Source organism: Emydura macquarii, unplaced genomic scaffold (assembly GCF_026122565.2).
Source record: "Emydura macquarii macquarii isolate MOO-44397 ecotype Brisbane River unplaced genomic scaffold, CSIRO-AGI_Emac_v2 contig_2193, whole genome shotgun sequence".
NCBI classification, from domain to species: Eukaryota; Metazoa; Chordata; order Testudines; family Chelidae; genus Emydura; species Emydura macquarii.
The window spans coordinates 245,430-267,253 of record NW_027132330.1 but is presented as its reverse complement, the minus strand read 5'-3'; the positions used below and the strand labels follow the sequence as shown (position 1 = coordinate 267,253).

At 49.0% G+C, this 21,824-nt stretch overlaps 1 protein-coding gene across 2 annotated transcripts in view; it reads right to left on the bottom strand.

Moving 5' to 3' along the window:
• The window catches only part of SEMA4F (ssemaphorin 4F), a 137,228-nt gene extending 116,586 nt beyond the window's left edge, over positions 1 to 20,642 (bottom strand). For both annotated transcript variants that reach the window (XR_010921843.1, XM_067558854.1), the window contains exon 1: positions 20,550 to 20,642. The gene's annotated coding sequence lies outside the window, so the exon portion shown is untranslated. The remainder of the gene's footprint in view (positions 1 to 20,549) is intronic.
• Between the last annotated feature and the right edge of the window lie 1,182 nt (positions 20,643 to 21,824).

Sequence of the window (21,824 nt, the reverse complement as noted above, 5' to 3'; positions counted from 1 at the left end):
GTTTTAAAAGTGAGGGGGATTAATCATTGGACCATTACCAAGGAATGCAGTGTATTCTCCATCTCTTGAAATTAAGGATGATGTTTTTCTAAAAAAGACATAACTAACTCAAACAGAAATTATTGGTCTTAATGCCACATTTCTTAGGTGCGTTTATTTGGCCTGGATTATGCAGGAGATCAGATTATGATCAGATTGGTCCCCTTTCTGGCCTTAAAAATCAGTTAATATCTGAGAAAGGTTTGGGACTGGATAAGATACTGTGGTATTGCTGAAGAACTCCTCAAGGCAGGAATATGGAAGCTGGATGATGTATTCATATTTTACACAGATAATGAAATACTTCCTATTCTCACAGTAAACTCAGATTTTAAGGCCAGAAGGGACCATCATGATCATCTAGTCTGACTTCCTGCACAATGCAGGCACAGAACCTCACCCACCAAATCCTACAATAGACCCAAAACCTCTATGCTTCCTATTCTAACAGTAATCAGACAGGATGTTATGCTGCAAGTACTGGAGCTAAAAATATTTAGGTCTGCAGGCCCAAATAACCCGCACCCTGCAGTATTAAAATAATTGGCAGAGGAGTTCTCTGAAGCATTAGACATTTATTTTTAACAATCCTTGAAACACAGGGGAAGTTCCAGATGATAAAAAAGCTAATGTTTTGCCAATACATAAAGGGTAAAAGAGATGACGCAGGTTATGGTAACTGTAGTTGTGGTAGCCTGACGTCAGTCCCAAGTAAAATCATGGAAAGGCTCATGAGACATGCAATCAGTGAAGAATTAAAAGATGGCAGTGGTATTAACACAACTTAGGATGGTTTTAGGGAAAATAGATCTTCTCATAGAATCATAGAAGATTAGGCTTGGAAGGGACCTCAGGAGGTCATCTAGTCCAACCCCCTGCTCAAAGCAGGACCAACCCCAACTAAACCATTCCAGCCAGGGCTTTGTCAAGCATGCCCCTAAAAACCTCCAAAGATGGAGATGCCACCACTTCCCTAGGTAACCCATTCCAGTGCTTCATCACCCTCCTAGTGAAAAACTTTTTCCTAATATCCAACCTAGACCTCCCACACTGCAACTTGAGACCATTGCTCCTAGTTCTGTCATCTGCCACCACTCAGAACAGCCTAGCTCCATCCTTCCTAGAACACCCCTTCAAGGTAGTAGAAGGCTGCTATCAAATCCCCCCTCACTCTTCTCTTCTGCAGACTAAATAAGCCGAGTTCCCTCAGCCTCTCTTCAGCCCCCTAACTGTTTCCATTGCCGTCCACTGGACTCTAATTTGTCCACATCCTTTCTCTAGTGGGGAGCCCAAAACTGAATACAATACTCCAAATGTGGCCTCACCAGTGCCAAATAGAGAGGAATAATCACTTCCCTCAATCTGCTCCTACTAATGATCCTACTAATGCAGTCCAATGAGCCATTACTCTTTTTGGCAACAAGGGTACGCTGTTGACTCATATCCAGCTTCTTGTCCACTGTAACCCCCAGGTCCTTTTCTGCAGAACTACTGCCTAGCCAGTCGGTCCCCAATCTGTAGCTGTGAATGGGATTCTTCTGTCCTAAGTGCAGGACTCTGCACTTATCAGATTTCTTATTGTCGAATCCTCCAATTTGTCTAGGTCATTCTGTATCCTATCCCAGCCCTCCAGCGTATCCAGCCCCCAGCTTAGTGTCAGTTGCAAACTTGCTGAGGGTGCAATCTACCCCATCCTCCAGATCATTAATGAAGATGTTGAACAAAATCAGCCCCAGCACCAATCCCTGGGTCACTCTGCTTGATACTACCTGCCAACTAGACATCGAGCCATTGATCACTACCTGTTGAGCGCCAAAAGATCTAGTTAGCTTTTTATCCACCTTATAGTCCATTCATTCAACCCACACTTCTGTAACTTGCTGATAAGAATACTGTGCAAGACCTTATCAAATGCTTTGCTACAGTCAAGGTATATCACGTCCACCACTTTCCCCACATCCATAGAGCCAGTCATCTCATCATAGAAGGCAATCAGGTTGGTCAGGTATGACTTGCCCTTGGTGAATCCATGCTGAATGTTCCTGATCACCTTCCTCTCCTCCAATGGCTTCAAAATGGATTCCATGAGGACCTGCTCCATGATTTTTCCAGGGACTGAGGTGAGGCTGACTGGTCTGTAGTTCCCTGGATCTTCCTTCTTCCCTTTTTTGAAGATAGGGTCCCAGAGGGATATATTCTTGGCCAAGGTTTTTCAAGATCTATCAATTGCCTGGAAGAATAAAATGAAATCCTTTCTGGTAAAATTTGCAGATGACAAAAAACTGAAGGAGTGGTAAATGGTGACGGGTAATTTCTGAAGGGTGATCTAGATCACACAGTAACCTGGAGTAATTCAAATGCATGTTAATACAGCCAAATGTAAGATCATACATCTATATACAAAGAGCATAGGTTACTCTTCTAGAGTGGGCATTACATCCTGGACAGCAACAGCTGCGTAAAGAACTTGGTGATCATGGTGGAAGCCAAGCAAAGATGAACTTTCTGTGCAGTCCTGTGATTCAGATGACTAATGTGATTCTTGCTTGTAAAATGGAAATATCAAGTAGAAGAACAGGGATGTGGAATTACCATTGCATTCAGCATTCGAGAGACCATTCCTGGACACTGCATCCACTTCTTGTATCCTCATATCAAAGAAGATGTGGACAAATTGAAAAGGGATCATCAGAAAAGAACTAGGAGACTGATTGGAGGTCTGGAAAACTTGCCTTACAGCAAGAGACTGAAGAACCTCAATCTTTAAAGCTCAATTAGTTTAAAGAGAAGGCTAAGAGGCGGGTTGCTCACTGTCTGTGAGCACCTACACAGGGAGATGATTCGATTGTATGCTGCTCTTTTGTCTTGCAGACAAAGGGAGAACAAGATCCAATGGCTGAAAGCTGAAGAAAGATAAATTCATAGAATCATAGAGTTGGAAGGGACCTCAGGAGGTCATCTAGTCCAACCCCCTGCTCAAAGCAGGACCAACCTCAACTAAATAATCCCAGCGAGGGTTTTGTCAAGCCACAGTTTAAAAACCTCTAAAGATGGAGATTCCACCATTTCAGACTAGATTAAAGATGCTATTTTTGAACAGTCAATGTCATAAATCATTGGAACAACTTACCTACAGACATGGTGCATTCTCCATCATTTGAAGTCTTTACATTAGAATTGTGTGTCTTTTTGGAAGATATGCATTAGCTCAAGAATGCAGACTCATTCAGACTCAGCTGAATGCAGGAGTCACTGAGTGGCATTCAGTGACTTGTGTTACATACCAAGTCAGACGAGATGATCATAATGGTCCTTTCTGGCCTTCAATTCTATTAATCAAAGAGGGCAGTTAAGACTGCACGGTTTGTGTGCGGGGAGCAGCACTTTCACAGGTCACCATGCTTTATGGTGGCCAGTGACCAGTGATGCCACATGAGAGAAAGGCTGCAACAACTAGGGATGTTTCATCAATTATCAGTGAAATGGCTTTTAGGCTGTGGCAGAATTTCTTCCTGGCCATAGGATTAGTGAAGTCCAGACCAGCAGAAGGGCTCTAGGTTGCACGCTAGCCCATTAACTTGACATCCATGATGAGTGTGGCATGTATGGTGTCAGGAGCTATCTGATTATTTTGCAGAGTTATTGAGCTATAGGTCAGGGAGCATAAGGCACCTTCTACTCATCGGCTTTTCCACCAGTTTCTCTGACCAGCTAATCTCCTGCAAGAGGAGCCCAGTCCATGGCTGGTAGTTGCCAGCCAGACTCCAGGCCCAGCACTGGTGAGGCTTGTTAATGCCCCATAGGGAAGGCAAGCGGTCACCGCCAATCTTTGCTCAAGAAGCCACATCAGCACATTAACTTCCTCCTAAAGAAGAACATTTGAGACAGGCCGGTGAGTGGACAGGGCAAGTACATGGCTGTGATGGGGCCACTCCTGCTACCCCTGGATTGCAGACTTGCTATTCCTAGCAGGATAGTTTCAGACCTGGCTCTGGGATGGAGACAATGGATTTTAATGGCTGATCTTCCTAGAAAGGACAAGGGAAAGGCATGCACACTGGTTAGCTCCATCAGCAGCCTTTGATCCCACTGATTACAAGGAAGGATTGACTTGCCTGGACAGATGAAACAGCACTTCATTGGGAGTGTTCACAGAGTAGGGGGTGCTATCATGCCATCACCCTCCACTTAATCTGTATCTAAAACCCCTGGGAGTGACCAACGCAGAGCTGAGTATCACGGGCACATCCCCGACACTCCAGACTGAGCACAGTTCTTTAGTCTCCTTTCTCAGCCCTTCAAACAGACACCCACTGCCCCAAGGCCTGAACCAACATGCAGGAAGCAGGCACTCACACCTTCCCACACCAGACACGCTATCCGAGGAGACACCATGGGTAAGTGCCAGAGACACCAGAACAAGGTGCATTTGGAGCAGCTGATTTCAGAGTCTTTGGGGACTCCCCGTACTTTGATTTCTCTCCTCTCTCTCCATTCCTGCACTTAGGTCACCAGCCTCTCTGCTCACAGGGTCCTTTCTGACTACAGGATAGAGCGCTCCCCTCTTCCTCAGGGCCGAGAACAAGCTAAGTGCCCTGCTCAAAGGCACAAGCAGCTTTTTAGGCTGTTCCTGTAATTGTTTTTAAAGGCCCAGACGTACAAAGGTTGGGTTGCACTAGCCTACCCTGTCTTCACAAAGAGCCCTTGTTGTGGCCTCCTCCAGGCAATATCATGCCTGATCCCCCTCTGCCTGCCCAGTTTGCCTTGGGAACACACTGCAGCCTTTGTCCTGGCTGAAAAGGAATGAGGAGCCCTAGTTCATGGCAAAGTTCACAAGTTAGAAACATTCAAGGAATGGCTGCAGCAGCACTGGGCTCCAGGGCCAGGCTCCCTGAAGTTCAGAGGAAGGGGGAGGACTGCAAGTGAAGCATTTAGGGCCCTATGGACTGGCAGATGGACCAGCTAGAAGGCTTCATGTGGCAGAAGAAAGGCATGGACAGTTTGCTAGCCATGACATGTAGAATGTCCACAGAAGTCAGGGGCCATGAGCCCCAAATGCCAGCTCTGCCTCAACACGCTGAGACGTGAGGGCATCAGGTATCTCTGCTGGAAGCAGCCTCTTCTGTCCCACCACTCCAAGCACAAGAGCCAGCTCTTCAGCTTCCATCTCCACCAATCACCATGTGCCTCAGTTAGGGCTCTCCATCTCACATCCAAACCCACTTCTGGAAACAGCTCCCTACTTCGCATTTCTCCAACTCCACTGCTTAAACCACTTGAAGCAATTTAGATGCAGCCTGTATGAAACCGCATTGGGAGAGTGAGTCTACAAAACGGTAACACATGAATATTTGTGTTACAGTAGCACATTCAAGTGTTCCCAAGTTTTAGAGATACTGACTTTTCAGAACACTTTAATAAAGTCAGAACATAAGAGAAACTTGCAAGTTTAAAATCAGTTTCCCGTCCACAACAAAATGCATTCTCAACAGCCCACAGCTTAGTGAATCGGTCAAGATCATGCATCAGTTTAAAATATCTGAATTCCTGTTAAAGTCACAAAACCACTAAAGAACGGAAAAAAACAGTAACCTTCTCACTCCCCCACTCAACAATCCCGCTGACCAGATCGACTAAACCACATGGCATATCCTCCTAGACACATCTAACAACAGACTCGGCTCACTTTTAAGATGAGACATCTGTGCACTGCGGGTGAACGCCTTGCTACTTTTGATAATAATGTCTCAAATTCAAAGGCAGGGCAAGTGCCAGTATGTGTGAGAACTTCCTTACTGAGGTGTTGGAGACTCAGACCCTAAGGTCAAAAGGGACCATCGTAATCATCTAGTCGGACCTCCTGCATAACGCAGGCCACAGAATCTTACCCACCCACTCCTGTAACAGACCCCTAACTTCTGGCTGAGTTACTGAAGCCATCAAATCATGATTTAAAGACTTTAAGTTACAAAGAATCCACCACTGACTCCAGTCTAAACCAACAAATGACCCATGCTCCATAGGAAGGCGAAGAAACCGCAGGGTCTCTGCCAATCTGACCTGGGGGAAAATTCCTTCCCAACCCCAAATGTGGCCATCAGCTAAACCCTGAGCATCGGGTCACCTCTCAACATTTTCTTGGCTAAGGTAAGTAGGCTGAGCTACTTTCGTCTGTGCTGTACAGCAGGTTTCCCAGACCTTGTATCATTCTTGTAGCTCTTCTGAGCCTTTTCTAATTTTTCAGCATCTTTTTGGATGTGCTGACACCAGAACTGGACACTGCATCCAGGAATGGTCACTCCTATGCTGTATACAGGGATAACTCCTCCCTCCTCCTAGTCAGTATTCCTCTGCTCATACATCCATCACCACTTTTAACCACTGCATCACCCTGGGAGATCATGTGCATCTGCTTCCACTGTGACTCTTGAATCCCTTGTCAAGTCACTGCTTTCCAGGATATAGCATCCTACCCTGTAACGTGACCCACATTCTTTGTTCCCACAGGTATAACCTTGCCTTTGGCTTTATTAAAATTTGCTTCATTTTGTCATGCCTCATTACAGAACAATGAGGATCACCTTGCGTCAACTGTCCTTATTTACCACCATACCAATCCTTGTCATCTGCAAGTTGCACCTGCAAGGGTGTCAATTTATTGCCTTCCAGTTCAGCCCCAGTTCAGCGGAGCTGCACTGATGCTAGTGGAATGCTGGGAAGTGAAAGCCCTGTATGGACACTGTCACAAGCAAGCTAGTCCCACCCACATCAACAGTACCAAGATGGTGTACAACCCCCAGGCACAGCATGGCAGAAACAGCCGTTTCAGACAGACAGCCAAGATAGGGGTGGATGGACAGCAGGGAAAGGAAGTGGAGGGTTTGAGCTAGGGGAATGAAGTTTAGGTTCACTGCATGAGAAGCAATAGAGGGAGGCCTGCTCAGAGCAGCATTCTGAGTAAGCAGACACTCAGCCAACACACAAGACAATCATGGCAATAATCAGTGCTCATTAAATCAGCTGACCAAGTGCCCTGCCTTCCAGATCACCATGCAGCTGTCTGACTGTTTAACTCTTTCCTGGGTATCACACGTATGTACCGTGCAGGAGGGGAAGGTTTTGTAAATAATTCACAGCCATTTGGTCCCCAGTCGCCAGGGAAGAAGTGTAACAGTAATCTCTCGGTGAGCTGCTGACAGCCCCTCCCCTGTCCCTTGCAGCCAGCCAAGGGGGTCACTGAAGAAGGACCATCTCCTTGTTCTGTGTTTGTACAGCCCCGAGCACAATGGGATTGTGGTCTATGACTGGAGCTCCAAGGTGCTATGGTAACTCAAATTAAATAACGCCGCCACACTAAAACGAACCCTCATGCTCTCAGAGCTGCTGCAAGGGAGCCCATGGCCCGGCCCAGCCCAGCACATTTGTGCTGGCAGGGTCAGACACTGCAGGGCAGAAAGCTCTCAGAGAGACCGCAGAGGGTCAGAGAGAGACCTGAGGCAGGAGGGGGTTCAGGAAGAAGAGCCCCACAAACACTATCAATGCAGAACTGGGCCAGCCTGGCCTGTAACATCTCAGCTGTTTGCAGAGCCTTCAGCCAGTTGCTGCTGACACTAACTGGCCACTGCAGGGACGAAATTCAAGCACAGCCACCACGCACATTCAGAGAAAAGGTCCTCCGGGATCAGACTCATTTGTGCAGTCAGTCAGCCCCCACACCGCAGTGCGAGTGGAGATGAGCAATATCTTACAGACAGGGAGGCGACCTAGTGACGGAGGATGTGGAGAAGGCTGAGGTACTCAATGCCTTTTTTGCCTCTGTCTTCACAGACAAGATCAGCTCCCAGACTGCTGTACTGGGTGGCACAGAATGGGAAGGAGGCAAACATCCCGCAGTGCTGAAGGAACAGGTTCAAGGCTATTTAGAAGGATTGGACATTCACAAGTCCATGGGGCCGGATGCAATGCACCCGAGGGTGCTGAGGGAGTTGGCTGAGGTGATTTCAGAGCCATTGGCTATTATCTTTGAAAGCTCGTGGCAACAGGGGGAGGTCCCTGAGGACTGGAAAAAGCAAATATAGTGCCCATCTTCAAAAAAGGGAGGAAAGAGGATCCGGGGAACTACAGACCGGTCAGCCTCACCTCAATCCCTGGAAAGATCATGGAGCAGGTCCTTAAGGAATCCATTTTAAGGCACTTGGAAGAGAGGAAGGTGATCAGGAACAGTCAACACGGATTCACCAAGGGAAAGTCATGCCTGACCAACCTGATTGCTTTCTATGATGAGGTGACTGGCTCTGTGGATGTGGGGAAGGCGGTGGATGTGATATACCTTGACTTTAGCAAAGCTTTTGATACGGTTTCTCACAGTATTCTTATCAGCAAGTTAAAGAAGTATGGGTTGGATGAATGGACTATAAAATGGATAGTGAACTGGCTAGAGCATAGGGCTCAACGAGTAGTGATCAATGGCTCCATGTCTAGCTGGCAGCCGGTCACAAGCGGAGTTCCCCAGGGGTCGGTCCTGGGGCCGGTTTTGTTCAACATCTTTATTAATGATCTGGAGGATGGGGTAGATTGCACCCTCAGCAAGTTTGCGGACGACACTAAGCTGGGGGGAGTGGTAGATACCCTGCAAGGTAGGGATAGGATACAGAGTGACCTAAACAAACTGGAGGATTGGGCCAAAAGAAATCTAATGAGGTTCAACAAAGAAAAGTGCAGAGTCCTCCACTTAGGAAGAAAGAATCCCATGCACAGCTATAGACTGGGGACCGACGAGCTGGGCAGCAGCTCTGCAGAAAAGGACCTGGGGGTAACGGTGGATAAAAAGCTGGATATGAGTCAGCAGTGTGCCCTGGTTGTCAAGAAGGCCAATGGCATATTGGGCTGCATTAGGAGGGGCATTGCTAGCAGGTCACGGGAAGTGATTATTCCCCTCTATTCGGCATTGGTGAGGCCGCATTTAGAATATTGTGTCCAGTTTTGGGCCCCCCAATACAAAAAGGATGTGGACAAGTTGGAGAGAGTCCAGCGGAGGGCAACAAAAATGATTAGGGGGCTGGAGCACAGGACTTATGAGGAGAGGCTGAGGGAACTGGGCTTGTTTAGTCTGCAAAAGAGAAGAGTGAGGGGGGATTTGATAGCGGCCTTTAACTACCTGAAAGGGGGTTCTAGGGAGGATGGGGCTAGGCTGTTCTCGGTGGTGGCAGATGACAGAACAAGGAGCAACGGTCTCAAGTTGCAGGGAGGGAGGTCTAGGTTGGACATTAGGAAAAAGTTTTTTACTAGGAGGGTGGTGAAGCACTGGAATGGGTTACCTAGGGAGGTTGTGGAATCTCCATCCTTAGAGGTTTTTAAGCTGCGGCTTGACAAAGCCCTGGTTGGGATGATATAGCAGAGGTTAGTCCTGCTTTGAGCAGGGGGTTGGACTAGATGACCTCCTGAGGTCCCTTCCAACTCTAATATTCTATGATTCTATGATTCTATGATTCTAAGACCTGTTAATAAGTATAGGCTATGCAATGGTTCTCTCAACATCTTTTTGGTGGCCTGAGAGTGCAGCCACTAACTCCTCTGGTGGTCTCGCTGACACACTAGTCTCTCTGCCCTGCCTCCCGCAGTCCAAGAGCCTGCTATGGGGAGATGGGTTGGGAACTCACCAGCAACCTGCAAAGTCCCAGTCTCCCAGTGCTGCAGCCAGGCGGAGGTGGGGAGCTGCCCAGGTGAATGTTCCGGTGACAGAATGCCACAGCCGCCTCCACTGACAACAGCCACTTCCAACACCACACACACCAGCCCCATGTTTCCAGAGGCGCTGCCCACAACCAATCTCAGCTGAGGGCAGCAGCCCTTGGTAACAGCTATTCAGGAGCAACAGCTGGGCACTGTGGAGAGGGGCAGCTGCTTTACCCCTCCCCTGCCCCAATCTCTGCCCATGCTTTGGAGGCTGTCATGGATACCAAAAATCTGCTGGTGGATGCATGTGGCCACATCTGAGAAATGCTGAGATTGTGTTTGATGTTTTCCTTTTGTCACCTTATATTTTCTTATGTTATACTTGCCTTTATCAGAATCTCAAGCTCTGTGAAACAAGTTTGGTTTTACACATCTAAGTGTACCTTGCGATAAGAACAGTGGTGCACTGCTTCCACGGAGACAGCAGATCGGTGTACACTGCAGATGTCTAGAAGACAAGGGACTGGGCACTCGTGTGTAACAAAGTGAGGTGTGTAAATTGTTAGCCTGCACTGGGAAAAAGCAGAAGTGGGGAGCAAGGAGCACAGCAGCAGCTGGTAGCTGAGGGGGGTTCCATTGGTGGGCACAAACAAGGCGCTTTCATACTGTAACAGGGGGTACTGACTCACTCAGGATACCTCGGGTAACCCCAAAAAGTGTCCCAGACACCCTCCCCATTGCAGCTTGCCCCTGCCAGAGCCTCAGCCCAGCTCACTATGTGCTGAAGAGCTGCCCCAGAACAAGTGGCCTCACGCTGCTAATTGGCCTTTCCCCATTCACAATGGTCCCTCTTCTCTTGGTCCCCCTCTTCACATGCCTCCAGGGGGCTAGCACATAATTTTCAGTCAGTTTGGGGCACCAGCTGGCAACTTGGACCTGGCAGCATCCAACAGGGAAGACAGTTCTGTGCTGACAGCAAAGCTGGTGCTCAGAAAAGTCAGATCTGCCTCTTTTTACCCCAGCTTTCTTTTGCTCTGAGGCAGCACTGCCCGCTCCAGGTTTACTGGTCAGCAACCCCACCCCACATGCTCAGGTTGGAAGATGTTCTCCTGACTGATGTCCTGGAATCTCGGATTCATGCTAGTCTGTACTTGAGAAGGGGGAGATGCCCCAGAAACACTAACCCAGATGAGATGCACAGTGGGCATAAACCCTCCTTGGCATCCATAGCACACCTCAGCTGGGTCCAGGTTACCAGGGATGGTGCATGTGACACTGGCAACCAGGTGCCAGCTCATGCCAAAGTCCCCCCGTCTCACTGGAACACTGACAGATACGTGGCTGGAATCAGCCTGGCTCACCCATGTGTTAGTATTGTTAAAATAGGTGTTAGATTTATAGAGATGTGTTTAGACTTCATTGAATGCTGGTGAGTTGCTGCCTGCATTAATCTCACTCATAACATCTGTATCACATAGTGTAAGGTAATAGCTGAGCGGATGTACTCTGAGCCTCTGTGACTGCGTAAGTCACCAGACAGGAGAGAGCCACCAATTAGGGTGAAGAGCTGATCTCCAACAGAAGGTGTGTCCTGCCAACAGAGAAGGTTCGTTGACACCAGACAGACTGTTGTGAGATGTCAAAGAGGACAAGAGACGTTTGTTACTTTCCTCTCCCGCCTTGAAGAGGGGTCAGACGCTGCCCCACTCTACCCTTTGTTTAGCCAAAGTCTTTTAATCTTTCCTGTGAATTGATCCCTCCAGCCCCCTGGTCATTTCTTTAGCTCTTCTTCGAACTCCCTCCAGTCTGAGGAGCCCAAAGCAGAGCGTAGGACACAAGGACTCTCCAGTGTAGACGCTCTAAGCCGACGGGAGAGAGCTCTCCCACCGCTCATTGGGGTGGATTAATTATGTCAGGGGGGAGAAGCTCTGCCACTGACCTCGCACTGCCCACTGGCCCTTGTGTCACTCAGGGGATGGTTTATTCACTCCCCTGAGCAACAAAAGTGGTAGTGTAGACAGAGACGAAATGAACACTTCTCACAAAACAATCACTCTATAGCTTACCTCTCAGCCCTCATCCTCAAAGGAGACCTGCAACACCACTTTCAAAAGATGAGCCTGAGAGCTTAAATTCATAACTTTGCTAGATACTAAAATTCAAGGACGGAACAGAGACAGTGGATTTATTGCTTATTACAACTATCTATAACCCACTAACAACTCCTCCAGCTGCTTCCCCCGCCTTCCTTTCTTCCCTATGACTGAAGGGGTGTTAACAGGCCATCACACCTGACTGGTCCCTTGAAATGTGCTAACTTCTTATGCTAAACAATCTGTTCCATCTTCTATTTAACTGACACTCAGACCTGAAGAAGAGCTCTGTGAGGCTCAAAAGCTTCTCTCTCGCTCTCTCTCACCAACAGAGGTCAGTCCGATAAAAGGTATTACCCCACCCACCTTGTCTCTAAGGTCTTGTCTACATGGGCACTTATGCTTGCAAAACTTATTGCACTCAGGGGGTGTTCTTTTCACACCCTGAGTAACAGAACTTTTCCTGGCATAAGTGCTCGTGTAGACAAGGCTTAACGTTAACTGCTCTCATTCTTGCAAGCAAAAGGTTTACCTGCAAGAAGAACAAGTGCCAAAGGGAGAGGGAACAGAATGAATATGCTTCCTTTCTTAGCAGGTTTACTGGCCAGCCCTAGGAACCACAGTAAAGTGGGCCCATCTCACACAGGGCCAGACACAGAGCAAAACCTTCAGGGCAGGCCACAAAGCACGGCATGTCAGTGGATTTGTTCTTCTGGCACACTGACCCCTGCAGTAGCTGAGCTAAGCTGCAAGAGTACAGCTGATGGCTTGGCTTGCACAATGCCCTGAGGTCCCCAGATGTGTCAGTGAGGCAGAGGTTACCATGCCGCTGGGCAAAGCATGGCTGCTTCCTATAAGCCAGGGGTCCAAGGGAGAACATAGGTGGCAGTACTCTTCCAAGCTCCACCCCTGTCCAGAATGAGATATCATTCACACTAGATCACACAGATGTTCAAAATAGGATAGCACTGCCCAGCCAGGCCCAGCTCCCCCTCAGCAGGGCAAGAAGCAGTGGTACCTACCCAATGCCACCAACCTGTACCACCAAATGAGATACCGTCTTAGGGGGCTGTGCAGATCTATAACCCTCCTGATCCTCTCCTATGAAGGATGAAATAGTTAATGCCAAGGTTTAAAGTCACCCTCCCTGGACATCTGCATTACTGCTCCAGAGATGGCTGCCACAGGACACTTCCAGAACCAGCACATCACTGCTCCTTGCAGACTCACGTTTGTGCCCAGGACATTCACTTACCAAAGCTAGAGCCTTTGGGGCAGAGGGAACTCTACACAGCTTCTGTACTGCTACAACTAGAGCGATGTAGAAACAGACAGATGGCTGTGCAGCCCCTAGACTGGACACAGTTGTGTGTTTAAAGATGCTTACACCAGTAGAGCCTATTCTCATACGCGTTCCACCAGCATAACTGTATTCACACCAGGCTGCTCCGTGCAGTTGCTGGGAGGAAATCCGCACTAGTGAAAGCAGTACCGATACTGTGTGTAGACCAACACTTCCACATTTTAAAACATGAAAGCTGAGGTTCCAGAGAACACGCCAGCACAGTCAGAGCTGTGCCAGTGCGTCATATTTTAGCCCAACCCGAGGCCTGCCCCCAGCAGGCTTTTACTTTCCTCTGAACGTCTCTCTGTGGGGACACAATCAGCCCTAAATCTCAGACCTCAGTGCGCAGAGCTGCTCTCCAGAACTGCTGTAGTTTGGCCCGTCACAAGAGAAGACCACTTCCACTGCTCCACTTCTCATTTAACAGAGGTGTTCCTGAGCCTGGCAGCAGGCTCTCTGGGGAGTCCCAGCCACTCAGTGGAGGGCAGATCAGAAGGATTTATTTTCAGACACAGTCAACTCTTTCCAAAAACCATGCACCACAATAGCCCAGGTCCCTGCTCAGCAGGCAGGAGCTGGGCTGACTGCACACCACAGGCACCGCAGAGATGAGACATGGGCTGTGCGGCAGGGATCAGCAATTATCAGCCGTTGCTCCAGCTGTTTCACCAGCTCCAAGTCACCCAAGCATAAAACCCTGGAGACCTAATCCAGACACAGTCAGTGATCCAGATGGTAGCAGAGCGCCAGGTTAGTCCTGTATGCAGCTCTAAAAGGGACACTCCAGGGACCAGACACATGGGATGAATCCCTTCACTCAAGCCTAAAGCACAGCAGTAGCAGCCTCTCTCCCCTGGCTACACAGCCTCAGCCCCCATCAGGTTCCCACAGTTCATATTTACAGGATAACCCACCCTGCTTTGCAATTTCTAAAATTTCAAAATGACTAAAAGTGCATTTAGGTCAGTGACTCTCAGATGGAAGAAGCCGGCTAATGCCATTGCACTGTGTGAGCTGCAGACTCCAGGTACAGAATGCAAGCTCAGGCTGGAAGGATTACGTTTCTAACTCTTCCAAGTGGTGAAGAAAAGACACAAAAATAAATCCAGAGTGTAACCAATGCAGCCACACCCGCCTGAGTGTGCAACCAATGTGGGATAACAGCTTAGAAGAATGGGCTGCCCCAGGCACAAGCTAACTCTGAAACAGACACTGCATCTACACTCAGCAATTTAGGAAGCTCTTCCAGAGGTAGCACTAGCTCACAACTGCCACGGTCACCTAAGTCTGCAGGTCTAGATGATCTGATGATAGACACACCAGCCAATCTACACTAGTGATCCATCCCAGTGTTGCTAAAGTACTGCTGGCACTAGCGCTACAGGGAGAGAATTCCCTACAATCCCCAGTGCAGACAAGGCCCTAAAGAGGTTGATTGCCGCTAAAAACTGCTGAGGTGGAGATTTAGGAGTTCAACTCCCACTCAATCTCCACCCCCATCCACAAAGGGAAAGGAAAGAGGAGATATCCCCACTCCCTTCTATCAGAAGGATCAGCTGCCTTCTATGTGCCCAACTAAGTGGGCTCCCACATGCCCATCTTCCACCAACATCTACCACGCAGAGCGCATGTCAAGAGCCCATTCTCCCATAGCACTCAGCCCTTTAATCTAACATGAAAAAGGCAGAAATAAAATCCAATGGCTGAAAGCTGAAGATGGACAAATTCAGACTAGAAATAAGACCTTTTAATAGTGAGGATAATTACCATTTGAACAAGTTACTTAGAGTTGTGATGGATTCTCGGTCATGTAAGGTCTTTAAAATCAAGATTAGCGGTCTCTTTCTAAGAGAGACTATAGCTCAACCAGAAGCCATGGGCTAGATGCAAGAATCGCAGGGTGGCCTATGTTATACATGACTGTAATGGTCCCTTCTGGCTTTAAAAGCTATTAACCTAGCAAAGGAAGGGCAAAGAAGGGAGCTGTGCAGAGCCCCATCTGAACACCAGCACCCATTCTCTCCACTGAAAGTTTGAACTAGGAGGAAAAGTCAAACTCAAATGACAAACATGGCTTTGGCTAGGCAATCAAAGCATACGCACTGCTGGAAAGATAGTCTGCTTGCATGCCAGACACCTCTCCTTGGCAGGGTGTGCAAGCAAGTACAATATCTCTGGGCAAGACAGACAACAGGAGATAAGAGAAGGGAACACAATGAAGTGACTGGGCAAGCAGATCAGAATCTGCATACTATTTCCACCCCCGCCATCCCTTTCTCACACCCTTTCATTCTGCAGGTAAGGTGTGGTTAGCTAGACTCAGCCAGGTAACAGTCACTACCTCCAGCCTGCGAATGGGTCCTGCTCTCCTCAGCTTGACTTTGCAGGGCAAGGTCCTTCCTTTGCTACAATCTGTGCAGGTTTGAGAACAGGATTCTGGGAGGCAAGACCTGCACACGCCCTTTACCAGAGGGCTGGTTCTCAAACCAACCATGGACTCTCAGCTGGGTTCTGATGAAGGAGATGGGACAGAGGTGGTAAGTTGATGATACCTGGGTTCTGCCAAGCAGCCTAGACTCTTCAAAGCAGGGCATGGTGGTAGCCAGCTCCTCAGCCAGCATTGCCAGCCCCAGAAGACAGAGCCAAGCATGCCCAGGAGATTGTTCAATACAGTAAGTCACGCTGGCTTTAATGCGTCTCCCAACTAACTTGGAGGGGAGCCCCCTCAAACAAGGAGAGGCTGAGTCAGTTTGAGGTTAGCCCGGAATGCAGACAGATATGCAGCCCCCCAGCCAGCAGCTCAGAGCAGAACTCCTCCTACCCTGGAGTAGGGTGACCGGACGTCCCAATATTAGGGGCTTTGTCTTATATGGGACCCTATTACCCGCCCTACTCCCCATCCCAATTTTTCTCACTGGCTATCTGGTCACCCTACCCTTGAGTGGAGGAGCTGCCATTCTTTTTCCTTTCCCTTCCCTATCCTCCCAGCCACTTCCCTCAGTCTTGAGCCCATATCTCCCCCTGCCATCACACAGCTCAGCCCCAGGGACACTCCAGGCAGTGAACATTACAGATTTTGTTTAGAATGTCATTCATTGATATTGACTCGACAGAAAAAGAGACAAGGGTCAGACCCTGATCAAGTTATTCATTATCAAGTCAAAACAACGAGAGTTCTGTGGCACTTTAAAGACTAACAAATTTAATATTTGCAGGCATAAGCTTTCGAGAGACTTCAGCTCTCTTCTTCAGATGCAGTAATCAAACTAACACGGCTACCCCTCTGGAATTATCAAGTCAGCCCAAGAAAGCCAGTTCGACTTCGCTTCCAGTGGAGATACATCATTTGAGGTACCATAGCACCTAGGAGCTGTCGTTCTGGACCAAGGCCCCACTGTACAAACACAGAACAAAGAGAGACAATACCTGCCCCCAAAGAGCTAACGATGTAAGACAAGAGCCAAAAGATGGATACAGACAGATGGAGCACAAGAGAACAGTGAGACAAAAGAGGAGAGCCTGGACCAGAGTTTTAGCTAAGTGAATGGAGAGGAAAGGCCGTATGTTAAGAAATGTGATGCAGAGAGAACCTGTAAGATATAAACAGTGTGGATGTGAGGAACTAGAGAGAGGTTTGAGCCAAAGATGACACCCAAGTCATGGGCCTGAGTAACAGGCAGGATGGGCATCTTGTCCACAGTGATTAAAAAAGGAGGTAGTGGGAGGGTGGAGAGCACACTCTGTTAGCTGCACCTGGCCTCTGGAGTGTCCTCTAGTTTCAGAAGAGTACAAAGGATAGCATGGAGGGGGCCCCCTGACAAACTTGTCCTGTGACAAACAGATGAGGAGGAACTGTGAACTTCCCGTGCTTTGCACTTACCCACCTCCCAGCAGGATTTCTGCAATTTCCTTTCTAGATGCGCCAGAACATCCTGTAGGCGCCAGAGAGAGACTCAGAGAGAGGTTATCCATTTGGAACACATTCTAATCACACAAATGTACAGAACTGTTTTGCTTTTCTAGGTAAAGGTTGTTACTGAGATACATTGAAGGGGAAGCAAGGATGCCACATGTACTGGGTCCTATTCAGATTGCTTTCCATGCCATTGATTCGCTGCTTACAGCATAATATTGGCCTGAGACTTTGGTCCTGCTGGAGACAGAGGCAATACGTTTTGCTGGTGTGCCCATATCTGCTCCTCCCCATAAAAGACAAAATGCCATTGTGTGTGTGTTTATTCTTGCTCACCTCCTTGCAGAAGCAGCATTTGGGAGGGAAAGGGGGGTTTAAAAGTGGAATTCCAACTTCCTTAGCTCAGTGCCTTCAGACACTGAGTAAACCTTCCACTGTATCCATATCTTCTTACTTAAAATATTTACAAAATAAGCTATGCCTACAATGAAGAAATTTCAGACAGTTTATTCACCACTGAATCTAATAATTCACAATCAGGAAATATTTGACATAACTGGATTTGTATCCTTGTGTGGAGTTCTCTACTTTTATATATCTAAACTCATCTGTAATCCCAATAAAAGTCATAGCCTCTACCACCTTTTCCATGTCACAGGATATCACTCAGCTACACACTTTCTCCTTCAGCTGTCTAATGCTTTTACAACCCTCCCTCTAGAAACATAAGTCACTCTACACAGATATTCATCAGAAAGAATGGGGCCAATCAAACAATGGGCTTTGCAAAAAAAATCAATATTCTAAAACCAGCAGTAGGCAAGTGAGGCAGCAGCTTATGTAGGATACTGGTCCCTGAGTCTTACTGCACAGCTGGTATTTCTACAATAATTATATAACCTGATACTAAACATGCAATCAATTAATCCATTTAAGCCATATACAGAGAAGTGCTATAGAAGGGCTGCAGTATCTCATCACTGCTACACATGTGAAATGGACTGGCTCAGAAATCATTTCCACACATCTTTAGTAAAATGGGTATGGCTGAAGCACACACAGCCCCAGCCCTACTGGGCTAGGCCCTATACAAACAAACCCTGAAGAGATTACAAGCGAAGCAGCACACCCTTCAGCAAAGCAGAGTTAATGTAGATCACACTGATGGAAAAGAATTAAGATATAATGAAAGCTACAGGAAATGACGGTAATAAGAAGCCATTACTTGCATTAAGGCAATGCATTTATACTGACAAACAGAAGTCTCCCAATAAATTGCATCCCCAATTACACCTTCACTAGGAAAAAGTGTGTTTTTGTTTGTGTTAGTTAAATGTAATATCCAAGGGAAGCCAAGGCAGATTGTAGTTAGAAGGTTGAGGTAAAGACTATGGGGAAGTTTAGATCTGCTAATTCACATAAGCTACAAGTGCCTTGTCTCACAGAATGATAGATTAGGAATGATAGGGACCTCAGGAGGTCATCGAGTCCAACTCCCTCCCCTGCTCAAAGCAGGACAAACCCCAACTCAATCATCCCAGCCAGAGCTTTGTCAAGCCACTCCTTAAAAACCTCTATAGATGGAGATTCCACCACCTCCCTAGGTAACCCATTCCAGTGCTTCACCACCCTCCTAGTGAAAAACTTTTTCCTAATATCCAATCTAGACCTCCCCATCTGCAACTTGAGACCATTGCTCCTTGTTCTGTCATTCGCCAGCACCGAGAACAGCCTAGCTCCATCCTCCCTGGAACCCCCTTTCAGACAGTTAAAGGCTGCTATCAAATCCCCCCTCACTCTTCTCTTCTGCAGGCTAAACAAGCCCAGTTCCCTCAGCCTCTCCTCATAAGTCTTGTGCCCCAGCCCTCTAAGGGCACACTGTTGACTGATATCCAGCTTCCTGTCCACTGTAACCCCCAAGTTCTTTTCTGCAGAACTGCTGCTTAGCCAGTCGGTCCCCAGTCTGTAGCAGTGCATGGGATTCTTCAGTCCTAAGTGCAGGACTCTCCATTAGCATTTTACCCCTTGTTAGTTACCACATTAACAAACAATGTAAGAACACACCCTTTTTTCTAGTGAAGACCAGGGCTAAGAGACTAGCAGCAAGAGATGTGCAATAACCTCTGAGGAACTCAAACATGATACAAGGCTACTCCTCCCAGGTATAGGTGGCTAATCCACCCAAACAAAGAAAGAAAAAAAGACTGCTAAACACAAGTGGAGCAGGAAACACAAACCATGAGTATTTTACATAATAGAAAATGTAGCCACACCTTTAACAAGACCAGAACTGAATAAATTCAAAAGGACGAAGACAAGTTGGAGAGGGGTCAGGGTGCATCTTCCCTCAGAAGCTGGAACAGAAGCCAGGATTCAGAATCCCAACGTTCTTCTGCTATTGCCAAACAGGTGTGAAACGCTCAGCCAAAAATGTGGGCCCCATCTCCCTCTAGTACCTGGCCCACACAGAGGATGACAACCTACTACTGCTTCCAGTTACTCCATTAGCTCAAGTGACAGAACAGTGCTGTGGATCTAATGGTTCTAACACTGCTGATTAGCCACATAGTGGAATTTGGTTTTTTACAATGCCTTAAAAAACCTAGGAAGTTATCTATTTAAAACAACATTACAACAAGCTTTAAGGTTCCAAAGTCAAGCACTGGAAAGTCAGACATGCCAGATTTGTTTACCTGCCCCCCTGATGCTCCCTCACTGAATGAGTCAGGGATTCTGTTAAAAAATAATGTGTGATCATTTAAAGACAGTATCAAACTGCATAGGCACATAGGGGCCAAATTACTTGTGAGTGCTTAACTGTCCACCTAAATCATTCTCTTAGCATCATGGTAACACGTCGTTTCCTTTTTCAAAAGGAAAAGGTAAGACTCAATCCTTGTCAGCGGTCCACAGGCTACATTCCGATCAGCCACGGGCCGGACTCGGACTCGGACCCAGCCCCTCTGTCTAGGGGCACAGCATACCAGGCAGTGCCGGGCTCAAAGGGCGGAGCAGCCCTGCCTGGCCGAGCACAGCCCGCCTGGCTGCCCACTGCTGAGACAGACAGCAGACACCGTCCGCTCTAACAATGCGGAGCAACCAGCCGGTCCCCTGCGACTCGGAGCCCGCCCCCGGCGTGTCCAGGCGGCATTTTACCCGGCCGCGGGGGGGGGGGGGGGCGCTCTGCATTGCTGTGACGTCACCGCTCGAGGACCAGAGGCTGGCGAGGGGGCCGGCTGGGTGGGGTCCGGGGAGTCTCTGCGGCCAGGGCCGGTCCTGCTCTCCGACCGCTACACGCGCCCTGCCCGCAGGTGAGCCCGCGGCCGCCCGGCCCGGCCCAGCCCCTCGCAGCGTGCCGCCGCCGCCGCAGGCACCCCGCCCGCCGGCTACTCGGGGTCAGGCAGCGGCACCCGCGCCCCCAGGGACCGCACGAGCTGCGCCCCCGCAGCAGCCCCCGCACCGCCCGGCCCGGCCCGGCCCTTACCCGCGAAGGGTCTTGCTATCCGGGGCACGGCGGAATGCGCGGCAGCGCCCAGACACGCGGGCACCAGCAGCAGAAGGAGCCGCAGCCCGAGCCCCATCCTCGGCCGCTCGCTCCCGGCAGCCCCCGCAGCCAGCACTGACCAGCCGAGCCGCGCCGCTCCGCTCCGCTCCGCTCCCGCCGCTCCCCGCAGCAGCTCGGCTGCACCGATTCCCCGCCCGCCCAACCAGGTGGCAGCGTGACGTCCCCACACGCCCCAGGTAACTCCCTCCCACGGCGTCCCGGGCGGGGCTCAGCGCGGGGGCGGGGCACCACCTAGTCCCTCCCCCCATAAACACTTGGGCGGGGCACCAGCCAGGCCATGTCAAGGGGAGCCCAACCCTCCTGCTACCCTCACCTCAAGTGCTCCACCCCCACACATCGCTTCTCCCCCGTGCACCTGCTACCCCCCTTCTCTATGGCTCTTCTAGTCAGTAGCCATGAGCTTTTCAGTCCCCCACAGCAATAGCTCTTTTTCTGCCTCCCCCTTTCCTGCTGAGAGGAAAGATGATCCAGCAGTTTGCACACAGACTAGGACCTGAGACATCTGAGCTGAATTCCCTGCTCCACCAAGGAGACGTCTAGGGGACCTGGGGCCATGTTGTTTTAGCCACATCAGGCACAGGATAGTTGTGAGATAAGGTGGGTGGGTTAATATAGTCTATTGAAACAACGTCTGTTGGTCAGAGAGACAAGCTTTTAAGCCACACTGAGCCCTTCTCAGGTCTGGAAAATGCTCAGGGCAGCACAGCTCAGTCTAAGGTAGAACAGATTGTTTAGCACAAATAGCTAACACCATTCCTCTCTGTGATTGGAGGGGTGTCCTGAAAAGGGCTGCTCAGTCATGGATGCAGCTGCCGGAGGACACCCCATCCGAACACAGGTGACCAGCAACCATCATGCATCCGCCACCTTTGTGCAGATTCTTGGCTGGGGGCCTCCAGGTATCACAGCCCTGTCCACGTTGTCAATCCTCCATCACCCCAGGACTTTTGGGCCTGGCGGAAGCCTGTGCATGGCATGTTTAGCATGGGGACTCCGGTGTACGGTCGGGTCCATACGATCTTGGTGGTTGGTGGATGGGTTCAGTGGCATGGTGGACCACAATGACTGGGGCCACTTCCCCATTGCAGACTTTTTCCACTTTCATGACCATTGGGGTCACAGCCTTGCTCCGCCATTGAGGACTTCTTGGATGGTTCTCTGTCTGGAACCGCTCCCTTGACCTTACCTGCCATG